At 41.6% G+C, this 13540-nt stretch overlaps 1 protein-coding gene and 1 pseudogene across 1 annotated transcript in view; both read right to left on the reverse strand.

The window, feature by feature from the left end:
• Gpr63 (G protein-coupled receptor 63) overlaps positions 1-13540 on the reverse strand; it is a 50454-nt gene that overhangs the window by 17562 nt on the left and 19352 nt on the right. The gene's annotated exons all lie outside the window — the stretch shown is intronic.
• Positions 1159-8341, reverse strand: LOC148119579 (small ribosomal subunit protein eS1 pseudogene; annotated as a pseudogene).

The following is a 13540-nucleotide window of genomic DNA, read 5'->3' on the forward strand; positions in this document are numbered from 1 at the left end:
TATGTAGGGACACACCTTGCAATAAGCCTGGCATGTGGCAGTGTGTCTCAGCAGCTTTCCTCAATGGCAGAAGACAATTCCACAATCCTTTATTCCTGTATCCTTCTGGATAAAACCAGAAGCAGGTGGCCAACATTGCCAAATTCTACTGTCTGCTGTGTCTGGAATCTGGCACCTTCCTTGAATTACATTTGCATAAGTTTTGACTTGTTGATGTTTTTTAGGTGGAGAAAATCCCTCAGGCCTTTTTCTTTCACTGGTTGCAGGATTAGCAGGCTGGGGTCTCATCCTAAGGGCACTAACTCTCTTTACTCCATTTAGTACCAGGATTTTCTTTAAACTTCTCAACAACATGGGCACAGAATTAACTCCAACATTAAATTTCCATTGTTCTTTTCCTCCTCAAACTGTAGATTTGATATATTTTTGGTCCAACTAGCTTTTTCATTGTAGAGTCACATGAATGATTACTAATAACCACACAACAGAGTCAGTATTGAGCTGTCTTGAAATTTCCTCTGTCAATAAAATCAGTCTCAAACTCTTTAATTTAGCCTCAGCCAGATTTTAGGACAAGGGTAAAAAACAGCCACATTGTTTGCCAAAATATGACAAGAATGTATCTAGGCCATTATTGTTTCCCTCTAAAACTTCTTGATCTGGACCTCCATGGTCCAAATTTCTCTCAGCACTATTGTGTTCTAAGCTCCTACTAGGATGTGCCACTAAGCCCTACTTAAAGCATGCAATCACTTTACTAGTCCAAAGTCCCACATTCTTCTTTATTTCTCCTAAAAACATCATTGTCAGACCTGTCATAGCAAAAAACAGTGCCAGGTACAAACTTTTCCCTTAGTTACTGTTGTATTGAAGTGACAAGACACCATGAACAAGGAAATTTATAAAAGAAATCATTTAATTGGGGTCTTACCTACAGTTTCAGAGGATGAGTCCATAGTCATCATGGCAGGAAACATGGTAGCACATAGGCAGCATGTCACCAGATCAATAGTTAAGAGCTTATATCTGATCCACAAGCAGGATCTACAGAATGAAACTGGACCTGTCATGGGCTTTTGAGATCTCAAAGCTCAACCTCAGTGACACACCTCCTCCAACAATGCCACACCTCCTAATCCTTCCTAAACAGTTCCACTTTTAATTGGGAACCAAATATTCAAATATAAGCGTACAGGTAGCCAGTCTCTTCAAACCACCACAATATCCATCAGATTGTTCAAATGTAGTACCTGTCTCATCACCAGTAGGTTTTCCAAAATCATCACCTTCACCATGAAGTTCCATGAGTTTTTCCATTTCAAATATGGGTCTCTTTAGCATTTTTACTTCACTAACGAAGATGTTGTAAAGAAGATAAAATGACTGGCAAGCCCTTGCTATGTCTTTCCCAATGTTGTCTGGAATCAAGCTAGTAACTACTTCTGTTACATAATTTAACTGCACTTCTTGGGTCATGATTTTCATCATCTTCTTTCAGATCTAGCAGATCTGATGGGGCTGTACATAGAATGTGCTACTGCATATCTGGTTGTACTTTTTAGTAAAATCAACACGGGGCAGATCCACCAAATAGCTATCAGTTGTCTTGACATCAACATGAGTGAGCTTCAATCATGGTCTGTTCCACAATGGAACACATTTTGTTCATGCCAAGGAACTTAATTAGGCAGCTTTTGCCTTAGGCATTCTCAGTAATTAGCTTAAGTTTTCTAAATGCATCTTCATCACTCTGTAGATCTGCAAGGCTCACTCCAAACACATGACCCATAAGGCCATCTGATGCAATTTTGGTTTCATGAGTCCTTGTAACTAGTTTTTTTCTTCCCAATATTTCTAATACTGAGCCTCACTGGCGCTTTCACATCATATCAATCTTTCTTAGAAACTAGATCAACCATTTTCTTCTTGGCTCCCTTCTTACCACTTTTGCTGAGGTGCTTGTTCCTGCTAACAACCACCGTGCTGCTAAAGAGCAGCCATTGTGTTTCTACAGCCTGGTGTGTTTAAACACTTGGTCCGCAGCTGGTGGTACTGCTCGGGAAGATGAGGGAACTTTTGAGAGGCAACAGTCTGTTCTCACTTCCTGTCCCCTCTCTCTGCTGGATTGCTGATGCAGTGAGAGGCCAGCGTCACGCTCGCACTACCATGCCTCCCTCACTGTGATGAACTGTGACCCTTCTGAAGCTATAAGCAGAAACCCTTGCCCCTTTAAATTGCAAAAGAGACAGAACTAAGCCAGTCATCTTTCTAGTTTCCAGAGAACCCTTTCTGCTTTCTCCTGGTGTCTTTGGCACTCTGATTGTTCCTACTTTATGACTGTCTCTCAACTTTCAGGTGCTACCTTATAGGAAGTCCTCCAAAGGTTTCATTTATAGTCTCTCCTATCCTTGATTGGGTTCTCTTTCCTTCCAAGTACTAACAAAACTGAGCCTACTTAGCTTCTGAGATCGATCAAGATTAAGTCTTTTGGGGATGATATAGATGTAGACAATTTCTTTCCTTCCAGGGACATTAATCTTATTTTATTCCCATTTTTTCCAGGACACCTTTTTTTCCCTATTATATTTTGTGCCTATTTCTGAACAATAAATAAAGACTCTTTTCCTTTGAAGGCCATGACTTTGCTCTGTCGATTGATATACAACTGTGTCCTTCTGCTGGTTTCTAGTGGATAGATGGCAGAAACACTGTGTGTAGAGACACCAGAACTGCTAAAAGACAGGCTTTACTTTGGGGCAGAAACTATTCGGGAGTACAAACACACCCCCTCTTGCCTTAATTCTCCCCAAGTAGTTTTTTGCAGAAACACTGTGTGTAGAGACACCAGAACTGCTAAAAGACAGGCTTTACTTTGGGACAGAAACTATTCGGGAGTACAAACACACCCCCTCTTGCCTTAATTCTCCCCAAGTAGTTTTTGTGATTTCTTGGGGGGGAAAAAAGAGATTATTTCTAGGTTTTTAATTTGAGAATAAAATGCTGGATTTCCATATTTTAATAAGTAACATTGTAGGCAGAGGAAACACAGTGTTAATAGTTGAACAGAGCTCAACTATTCATTCCATCACATCCACTACTACACCTACTATTGTGAATCTCCTCTAGACTTAAAATACCTCGTATAGCCACTGAAACTCTATGTTACAAAAAGAAAAAAAAACCCTGGGGTAAACATTCTTTAAAAGACTATATCAGTTTTAGAAGTATTCTCCCAACTCATACTAAGAAATTATTGAACCCATCTGTTTTTTTTTTCTCCATTAAAAATCTCCAAAAAGCCTCTCCTTGGCAGACATATGTCTTTAATACCTCACTTGGGAATCAGAGGTGAGTGTCTATGTGAGTTCAAGGCCAACCAGGTCTATACAGCAAATCAAGATCATGTTAAAAGAGTGGAGGGGGGAGGAGGATAAAAGGAGGAGAAGAAAGAAGTAAGGAAGGAAGGAAGGGAAGGAGGGAGAAGGAAGGAGAAAGAGAGAGAAAGAGAAGAGGAGAGGAGAAGAAAAGAGAGGAGAGGGGAGGAGAGGAGAAGAGAAAACTTTATAGGCAACTGGGGAAACAGCTCAGAAAAGATCACTTGCTATACAAGCAAGAAGGCTTGTGTTTGTATCCCTAGAGCCAGTGTAAAACTTAAGAGCCAGGCAGGGTGTGTGCATGGAACCACAATGTTGATGGACAGAGACAAGCAGATCCCAGGAGCTTGCTGGCCAGCTAGCTTAGTCCAAACGGCAAGCTTCAGGTTCAGTGAGAAATTATGTCAAAGAAAGAAAGAAAAGTGGAAAGCAGTAGAGTGAGACACTCCAAGACACCAGAAGTCCCCTTCTAGTCTTTGCAGGCACACTCATGAGCAAACACACTGGCACAGTACACAAATGCACACACACACACACACACTGCAGAAACAGACAGTCTGGGTGAACAGAAAATCACTCTGCCATAAAAAACGTATTTTCATTTTACACCTCATACATGAACCTGATCTTGAGTCTGTCCTGAGTTTGTCTCACTGTTGAGATAAAGGGATGCAGCAATAGCTGTATTTTATTTAACTGAAGAGTGCGCCATAAGATGGCATTTGAAACTTTGTTGAGTCTACCAGACGTTGGATTTAAATAGAAACAAGGTCTCATCTGAATACTGGAACTACTTGGAATGTAGATATAAAAGAAATGATTATTTTAAAAAAATCAACCAAAATAGAATAACTCTAGTATTCTTCACACTAATTTAAAGTGGGGGAAAGGGGTATTTTAGACAAAAAAAAAAAAAAAAACAATTCAGAAATAAGCCATAGACTTATTGATCTCCAATTTCATATGCAATTCACATATTCTGCATATGTACATATACTTGAATGACTTTTTAAACAATGGTAGTGTTTGCGTTCTGGGAGAATGTTACATGGAAGTATTTTCTGCCTGAATCATTTTCTTTTTCGCCCTCCTCCCTGACCAAGTATTCAGCAAAAGTCATTTTCCAAAATTGTTCCTCCACAGTTTCCTACCAGTAAGCTAAAGTGAAAATTCCCACTGCCCTGCCAGTCTGTCTCTGAAGAGCAGTCATGTGAACCCGTGGCTGTCTCAGGGTTGCCAGCTTTCCCCGGAGGGAACTCCAGTGCACCCTCTGCTCCTGCTCTCAGCCCATCAGCTCACATGCAGCAACGCTGCCACTCAGCCCACCTCTACTCCCCCGACCCTTATTCACAACAATATCTACTTAGTACTGGATGTCAATGTTCATTCTCTACTAACTGCTCAGGGCCTTCATATTAACCAGCTGCTAAACTGAATTCATTAAAAATACCGACAACTCTAGAGGACGGGCATCAAGCACTATCCTCATTCAGAGATGAGGAGCTGAGGGACAAGGACAGCAGGTACCGTGCCCAATGACTCAGAGCTAGTAAGAAGCAGCTCTGGGATGAGAACTCGGGTTCTTATCAGTGAATGGTTACCATATAAAAGTTAGCAAAAGCCAAGACTTATACAAAATACTTCAAAAAAAAGAATACAAATATGCCTACCAGTTCTTAAGTACCCACCATAGCATATAGAATCAGTGGTGGTTTGAAAGGGAATAGCCCCCATAGGCTGATATATTAAAAGTTTGGTACCCAGTTGGTATACTGTTTGGGAAAGAATAGGAGGTGAGACCTTGCAAAATAAGGGGTGTCACTGACAGATAGGGATAGAGGTTTCAAAAGCCCATAATATTCCCAGTTAGCTCTTTCTCCTACTTTCAGACAAGGTTTTGAGGTCTCAGCTACCACTATAGTACCATGCCTGCCAGCTGCTGCCATCCTCTCCCCAGCCATGCCTGTAAGCCTGCTGTCATGCTCCCCACAGCAATGGTTATGAACTCACTCTCAGAAGCTGTGTGATAGCTAGTCTTGGTTATCAACTTGACTACACTCAGGATTAACTAAAACATGAAGCAGCTGGGTACACCTGTGAGAAATTTTTTTCTTAATTAAATCATTTGAAGTGGGAAAATCCACTTTCAATATACATCTTTAAAAGCAGGAAGTTCCACATTTAATCTGGTGTACACCTTCTGCTGGCAGCCTATATAAGGGACATATATAAGGGACATGGAAGGAGGAAGCTTTCTCTCCTTGCCTGCCTATCTCTCTTTCTAGCAAGTTCATTCTTCCACTGGAATTAAAGTCTACTTCTTTGAAATTCTGTCTGGGAACTGAATAACTACTGGATTTTTGGACCTTCTGTTGGTAGACAGCCATTGTTGGATTAGCTGGACTACAGTCTACAAGCCGCTCTTTCCCTCCCCCTCCCTTATTCCTCTAGAGAACCTTAACTAATATAAACTGTAAGTCCCAAATGAAATCTTTCTTCTCTAAGCTGCCTTGATCATGGAGTTTCTTCATAGTAATACAAAAGTAACTAAGACAAGAGTTGGTGCCTAGGAGTGGGTTATTGATGTGATCACTTTAAAGACGATACTTTTTGAAGAATAGGAAGACTTTGGAACTTTGGGCTAGAAAAGCAGTTGAATCTATAAGTAGGGCGAATGGGCCATCCCAGTAGGAGCACAGAAGACAGTGGTGGGCGAGTATGATGTAGAACATGGAAACCTTGTTTAAGAGGTTTCATTAGCAACTGGGCTGGAAACCATACTTAAGATACTTTGGTGGCTGCTTTGGCCCTACTCCTAAGAATCTGCCTAAAGCTAAATTGAAAAGTTTTGGACTAATTTCATCGGCAGAGGAGATTTCGATACAGCCTAGTATTGACTCTACTGCACGGTTATTAGTGACCACTCTAAATCCGATCTACAATACTAAATAGCAAATGAGGCAAAAAGATACACAAAAGGTAGAATTTGAGGAGAAAGAGAACACTAGAAAATTGAATGTTGGAACCATGGTTTGTGCTGGAAAAGTTAAAGAGAATTTGAATACAAGGAATAATATCCACAGGGCAAGACCCCACCTAGCTAAACCTGCAATCTGTGCAAAAAACAGGTCTAAGGAATTATCTGTTCCTAAAGAACAGCAACAAAGAAAATCATATACAAATGTAATCCAAGGAGGGAGCCAGGCATCCCAAGCAGGCAGTGGAACTGAACTTGACTGAAGCAATCTCTTGGTTCTGCTTTTAAAAATCAGGAAGTATAAGAGTTATGAGTTTGTGGACTCTTCCTCCATGATTAAGAAAAGCCACTGATTCCAAGCTTGTATCTGGGGTAGGCAGGGTGTCCCGGCCATTGCAAAAAAAAAAAAAAAAAACAAAACAGTGAAAGTAAAGCCTCAAGACCCCAAGATGTCTAAGATGTCAGAGTTGGAAATTGGTCAAGGAGAAATGCTCACAGAGAGTGGGACCCAAGAGAGAGAGAGAGAGAGAGAGAGAGAGAGAGAGAGAGAGAGAGAGAGAAAAGTATCTGCAGTCAGCAAAGTTGAATATCACCTAAGCTCTTTGACACTGGACATAGAGATACAAAATTTAGAATTTATTTGCTGGAGGATGGATGGTATTACTTTGTTTCTGTTTTGTTCCAATATTTTCTCACTATGTCCCCATTCCTCTCTTTTATATAGTAACATAGATTCTGTGTCATTGGGTGTTAGAAGTATATCATTTGGGTTTTAATTTTATAGGGGGTTACAATTAAGAGATTGCCTTAAGTCTCAGAAGAGACTTTGGACTTTTTTTTTTAAACAACTTGAGACTGTGAAAACCGGAAAACTTTTGAAGCTGGACTGAATGCATTTTGGATTATGATATAGGCACAAGCCTACGGTGATCATAGAGTAGTTTCAATGGCATTGGCCACCATAGTCTTATATATTTGGATGCTTGGTCCCCAGTTAGTTGAACTGTTTGGGAAGGATTAGGAGGTCTGGCCTTGCTGGAGAAAGTATGTTACTGGGGAATGGGATTTGAGGTTTCTCTGCCTCTACTTGCAGATAAGGACATGAGCTCTCATCCCCTGCAAGAGTGCCATGCTTGCCATGCCTCCTGACATGAGGGTCCTGAACTCTAACCCTCTGCAACTATAAGCCCCACAAAACTCCTTTCCTAGAAGTTGCCTTGGTCATGGTGACTTGTCACAGCAACAGAAGAGAAACTAAGACGACATCTAATCCTGACAAAGTGCTCCGCAGGCAGCAGCTACTGTCTCCATTTTGAAGATAAGCAGACAAAAGCTCAGCAAGAGGCGAGCCCACAATCACAGTGCCGGTCTCCTTGGCACCACCTCTGATCTCTTTCCAAAATGCCTTGCTGCCTCTCTCAGCATCCAAGGAGAAAGTGACTTCTATGTCGTCACTGGAGCGATCTGCGAAGTTAAAAATGCCGTCTCTACATCTGGCCTACATCCCTGGCCCAACACCGTGGGGTTTTATTTTTAGATAGGGCTTCCCTGGAGACTTCATTTTTCTTCAGAACATTATCCTCTGAGGGCGTAGGGCACCGTGAGAGCAGACAATGTGTTGTGCAGAGTTAATGAAATGACCAGTAAGAAAAGAAGTAGGACAATAACCAAGCAAGGACATTTCTCTGAGTAAAGCTGCACCTCAGATTTAAAACAGTCCCATCATAGTCAGGCCAAGATTGCACCAATATATATGCTACCGGGCAGGTCCTATTTTAGCTCACACGGTTCACAGTTAGGTAAGACTGTTGATAACTTTCATTCCCTCAGAAGTCTGCATAGTGTGTTTAGCACCTCCCAGTACTATGGAATCTAGACAGCAGGAAGGAAGCATCCTAGCCTGCATCAACTTGATTCCTACGATCAAAGTGGGCAATACCTTCAGCAACTGGGTCACACCATCAAAGGATGTTGGGCATCCAAGAACCATAGCAGCAGCCTGTGTTTGGGGAGAGGGTCTCTGGGATGCCCCCAACCAACAGCTCAAGAAAAGGCATTCCACACCTCCATTTTAGCTTTTTATTTGACAACCTATGGATTCTGAGAGGAACACAATGCCCTGTGTGTAGGTTAACTCCAATAAAACTCTTGTGTGTGTTTAAAAGGAGGCTATATAGCAGTAGATTTGAGGGGCTGTAAAGATGACTTGGCAGTTAAGAGCACGATCTGATCTTCCAGAGGATCCAGGTTCAAGTTCCAGCACCCACAGGATGGATTCCAACCACCATCCGTAACTCTAGTCCCAGAGGATCTGAGACCCTTTTCTAGCCTCCACAGACACCAGACATGCATGTGCTGCACAGACATACATCCAGACAAAATACTCACAGATATAAAAAACTAATTAATTAATTAAACATCTAAAAATAGATTCCCTTGTGACTTTTCCTAATGTCCTTAGTATTAGTTATTGCTCCCCCAACCCTGCCTCCACCCTTCCCTTTCTGCTTTCTAATTGAATTTAAAGCCTAATAATCAAAAGGAAATGTATGGTTGGATATTATACAAAGAACCACGGCCAGAAAGCTCAAAGGCCCCTGGAGCGAACTTACTGCCATTCTCTTGTTAAGTGGATATATGGTCAAGCTGCCCTCTATGTGCATATTTCTACCACAGCTCTCAAAGCTCATCACAGGAGTTCTGTTTGTGCAGCGGAAGCCTACAACTGGCCTAAGTACAGGGAATGTCAGCAACCAATGGAACAGATATCTCACACACCCCCTTTATAGTAGGAAAGCCCCTTGGTTGTTCTGATCACTCAGCAGCTCAGACCCGAAATAACCACACAGAAACTGTATTAATTAAATCACTGTTTGGCCCATTAGCTCTAACTTTTTATTGGCTAACTCTTACATCTTCATTTAACCCATTTCCATTAATCTGTGTATTGCCACATGGTTGTGGCTTGCCAGCAAGGTTCAGTGTCTCTCTCTGGTGGTGGCTCCATGGCTTCTCCCTGACTCTGCCTTCTTTCTCCTAGCATTCGGTTTAGTTTTCCCCACCTAGCGAAGTTCTGCCCTGCTACAGGTCGAAAGCAGTTCTTTATTAACCAATAGTATCCACAGCATACACGGGGGAATCCCACATCACCCCTCCAAAGATTGAGGGCCATCTCTAAGAAGGTATGGAAAGATGGTAAGAGCTGGAAGTCAGGGGGGTCCAGAGAGAAAAGTATTTTCTGCCTATGACAGGACTGTTAACTCACAAACTGTATAAGACCTACATAAGATTAATCTAGCCAATGTTCCAGCTTGGAAAGAGAAGGGTCTCAGGGGCCCCAACCCCTATAGTTGAGAAGCTATTGGCAGAAAGTGGCTTCTGGGGGGAGGAGTCAGTTTCTCTTAAGGCTGTGGCCCCTGGTAGGTGGATCATGCTTCAGTGGATGTGGTCCCAGACTCATGAGTATATGGGAAGTACAATTAGACATGGTGGGTTATTTTAAAAGAAAAAAGAAATGAAGTTGGGGCAGGGTGGAGTAGGGTTGTGGGGTGGATCTGGGAGCTTTTGGGAGCAAAGGGAGAATAAATATAACCTGAATACATTGGGTGCATATATTAAAATCTCAAAATATTAATAATATCATTATTATAGTTTATATTATACTTTTAAAAGTAAATCAAAGTATGCCTAGCCTAAGGAAAAATCACGCTATCCTTCAAATATAGTATTTTAATTGAATTGTCTGGATGGGTTCTCGAAATGCAGATGCAAGGTTAGAGTTAGAAAGGGTTTGTGAATAAAGAACGTCTTCAATTCTTCAGCATTTTATGTGCACACGTTAGAGTTCTGAAGGCAGTCTAAAACTGTCTTATTCACAACTGCCTTTCAACTCCAGTTGGTAAGGTTGCCTTTGTATGATGACTTGTAATAATGCGATGAACTTCACTTCATGGAAGGAAACAAGACATCTTATTCCCTCTGCGCACTGCAAATAAGGTGCTCATCGTCAGTGACTGTGGCGCGTCACAAAGAAGAATTCGACCTTAAAATAGTAACTTCTGTAGGTGTGGGAATGACGCGGAGGACGGAAAGCGGCATGCCTCTGCTCCAGTCAGAGGAAGCGTCTAAAATAGTTGCACCTGTAGGGAAAGCCGAGCATGGGGGCTGCCGGGGGTTGGGTGAGGCTATGAAAATCAGTAACCATTTCTCTACGGATATAAAGTGTGCTGTGCAAGTGAAAACAGCCACACCTTTTGCCACGACTCTTAAAATTGTGTGGAGATGAAGAGAAAAATGGATTATTTTGAAGTAATTAAGGTAGTAGTTTATCATTCTTAATGATTAAAGCAGACAATGTTACACATTAAAAGTTCCTTAAAGTCCCAGAAAAATAATGCTACAAGAAAGTCACATGCAGAAAATGAAAAGGGTCATTTGAAACAGCCTTCTACCCCACTAGAATAAAAATTTTAATGAAAATGCATTGTTAATTTCTGTTCAGCAAGTCTTCGGTGGTTTGTGCTTAAAATGAAGGTAAGAGAAATTAAAATAGATACTCCATCAGTGGAAATGAACTTTAACAGTAATTCAGAAAGCTGCACCAGCTGCCTTAAAAACATCTCTTTCGACAAAGGCAAGCTATGACAAACCAACACACCGGCAGATGAAAGGCCAGGAGAATGGTTAACACTGAGAAACTCTTTAAAGACATCAAAGAGCTTCCAGAGCAAAGGATCTTAAGAAACCAAGATTTCAAAGATTAAAATATAGGAAAATGTGCCGAGACAACTCTGTAGTCAGTCACACGTCTTCCCATGCACAAGCCACTTCCTAAATGCCAAGTCAGAGGGATTCCCAAAACAGCTGAGAAGCTGAGAGCGCGAGAAGAGGCAGCTGAAAGGCTCATGAGCAGCTGAGAAACGGTGAAATTGAGCAAAAGAGGCAGCTGGGCAGCTGGGAAGCAGCAGAGCAGCCTAGGCTGGAAGAGGGGCTCAGGCTTATAAGAGCACATGGGTGGGGACCTGGGCATCGCTGAATGACTCGTGAGGGATGAAGAAACCAATGGGTCCATAGGAGGACTGCAACCTAGTTTCTCTTAGGGCAAGTCCTTTCACTTTAATTAAATTTCCTAATCAAAGTTACCTTTTAAAACATAAGCCAAATGTCAAAAACACTATAAAGAGGTTCATTAGTGGTCAGAAGGTACTGAGAAGAAAAAAACCAACCCAGGGCATAGGCTTCTCCAACAAGACTATGATATGAATGGATATGAATCTTGATTGGTTTCCAAGAGCCTGAGTGTTGAGGGCTCCATTTCCATAGCCTGTGGCTCAGTTGGACAGTAAAGGAACTATTAGGAGTCAGTGCCTAATGATAAAGAAGTTAGGGTGCTGTGTGTGCCCTGGAAGAGGCTGCTGGAATACCAGGATCTGCCTTCCTTTGAGTTTCCTGGCCACTGTGAAGTGACCAGTGTTGCTCTACCATGAGCAATCACCCCACATGTCAATCACAGCGTCAGAAACAAGAGAGCACAAACCATGGGCCTACTTTCCTACATATAAGCTGACTGGCTCACATACTCTGTCACAGTGAAAGGAAGTTAACATATGACTCATAATTTGAAATACAGAGAGAGAGTGTGTTTATGTGATAATTAATTTACATAAAAACACAAGCAATCAAGTTGAAAGAAAAGCAAAAGAATTAGCACTAAAACATCCAAATAGGAATAAACAAAACTCATGACATATATAAAGGTGTTGTCTCTCACCAATCAGCAGTGAAATACAAATAAAAACAACACAAACCCCAGATGACTAAAGCTTAAGGAGTAACAGAGAAATAAAATACTGTGTTCAGGACGTAGTACTGACGGGACTTCCATGCATTGCTGTGGGGAGTGGAAACTGATGTGCTGTACTAGCCACCAGCTACGAAAAACATGCCATCTTATCATCTCTGCCATGCAGCAACCCCATGAAGTACTGGCTGAACAGAACTGCTCTCACCCATTAAATGGCACAAATGTTTTCTTAGCAGCACCGTTGGAAATAACCAGAGAGCAGAATGACAAGTATGTATGAGCAGAAGAATTAATAATAAATCATCTATTCAGATAGCAAAGTATTTCTTCCCCACTAAAGTGAGCAAACAACTCAGTACAACTCCTAGATGAATCTAACAAACACGGCATGTTGGAGCCTACCCATGTCCTCAGTTGGCAGAGCAGTATGGTGAATTTGAGGTCAATCTGAGCTATGCAATGAGACGGTCTCAAAACAACAGGGTGTGGGCCTTCAGCTCAGTGATAAGTGTCTGCCTTGCTCACGCCAGGGCCTGGGTTCCAGTCTCAGCAATGAAAATAAATGAATGCATTAAAAATTTCAGAATTTAACTTCTCAGAAAAAACCTTTGAGAAGTCCTCTTAAATGTTCTTTAAAGGTTAACATAGTTAAAATAGCTATAAAGAAGCTTGAGACCTTGGATCAAAGAATTCATAACTGACACCAAAACAACTGTATATTAAAGAGAAAAAATGATAACTATGACCCATCAAAATTTAAAGTGTTTACATTTTAGAAAACATAAAAATAATGAAAAATCTGGGACTGACATAGGCCCTCTGCCCATATGTTACAGTGCGTAGCTTGGTCTTCTTATGAGATTCCTAGCAATGGGACCAGGTGCTGTCTCTGACTCTGTTTCCTACTTTTGGGACCCTTTCCTTCTAGTAGGTTACCTTTCAGCCTTAATAGCAGAGAAGGTACCTAGTCTTACTGCAACTTGATAAGCCATGGCTGGCTGACATCCATGGGAGGCCCGCCCTTGTCTAAAGAGAAAGGAAGAGGAATGGATGAGGGTGGAGATGGGAGGAGAAGAGGGAAGGAGGGGAACTGTGATCCAGCTGGGGGGAAATTAATTAATTAATTAGAAGATCATGAAAAACCAAGCAATAGACTGAATGTGCTTTCAAATCACTTACCAAACAGACTTGTACCCAAATCCTACAAAGAACACTTATATCTTAGTTAGGGTTTCTATTGCCGTAACAAAACACCACGGCCTAAAAGTAAGTTGAAGAGGAAAGTGTTTATTTGGCTTACACTTCCATTTAGTAGTTCATCATGGAAGGAAGTCAGAACAGGAACTCAAACAGGGCAGGAACCTGAAGGCAAGAGCGCATGTGGAG

The sequence above is a fragment of the Myodes glareolus genome, chromosome 16 (genome assembly GCF_982192425.1).
Source record: "Myodes glareolus chromosome 16, mMyoGla1.1, whole genome shotgun sequence".
NCBI classification, from domain to species: Eukaryota; Metazoa; Chordata; class Mammalia; order Rodentia; family Cricetidae; genus Myodes; species Myodes glareolus.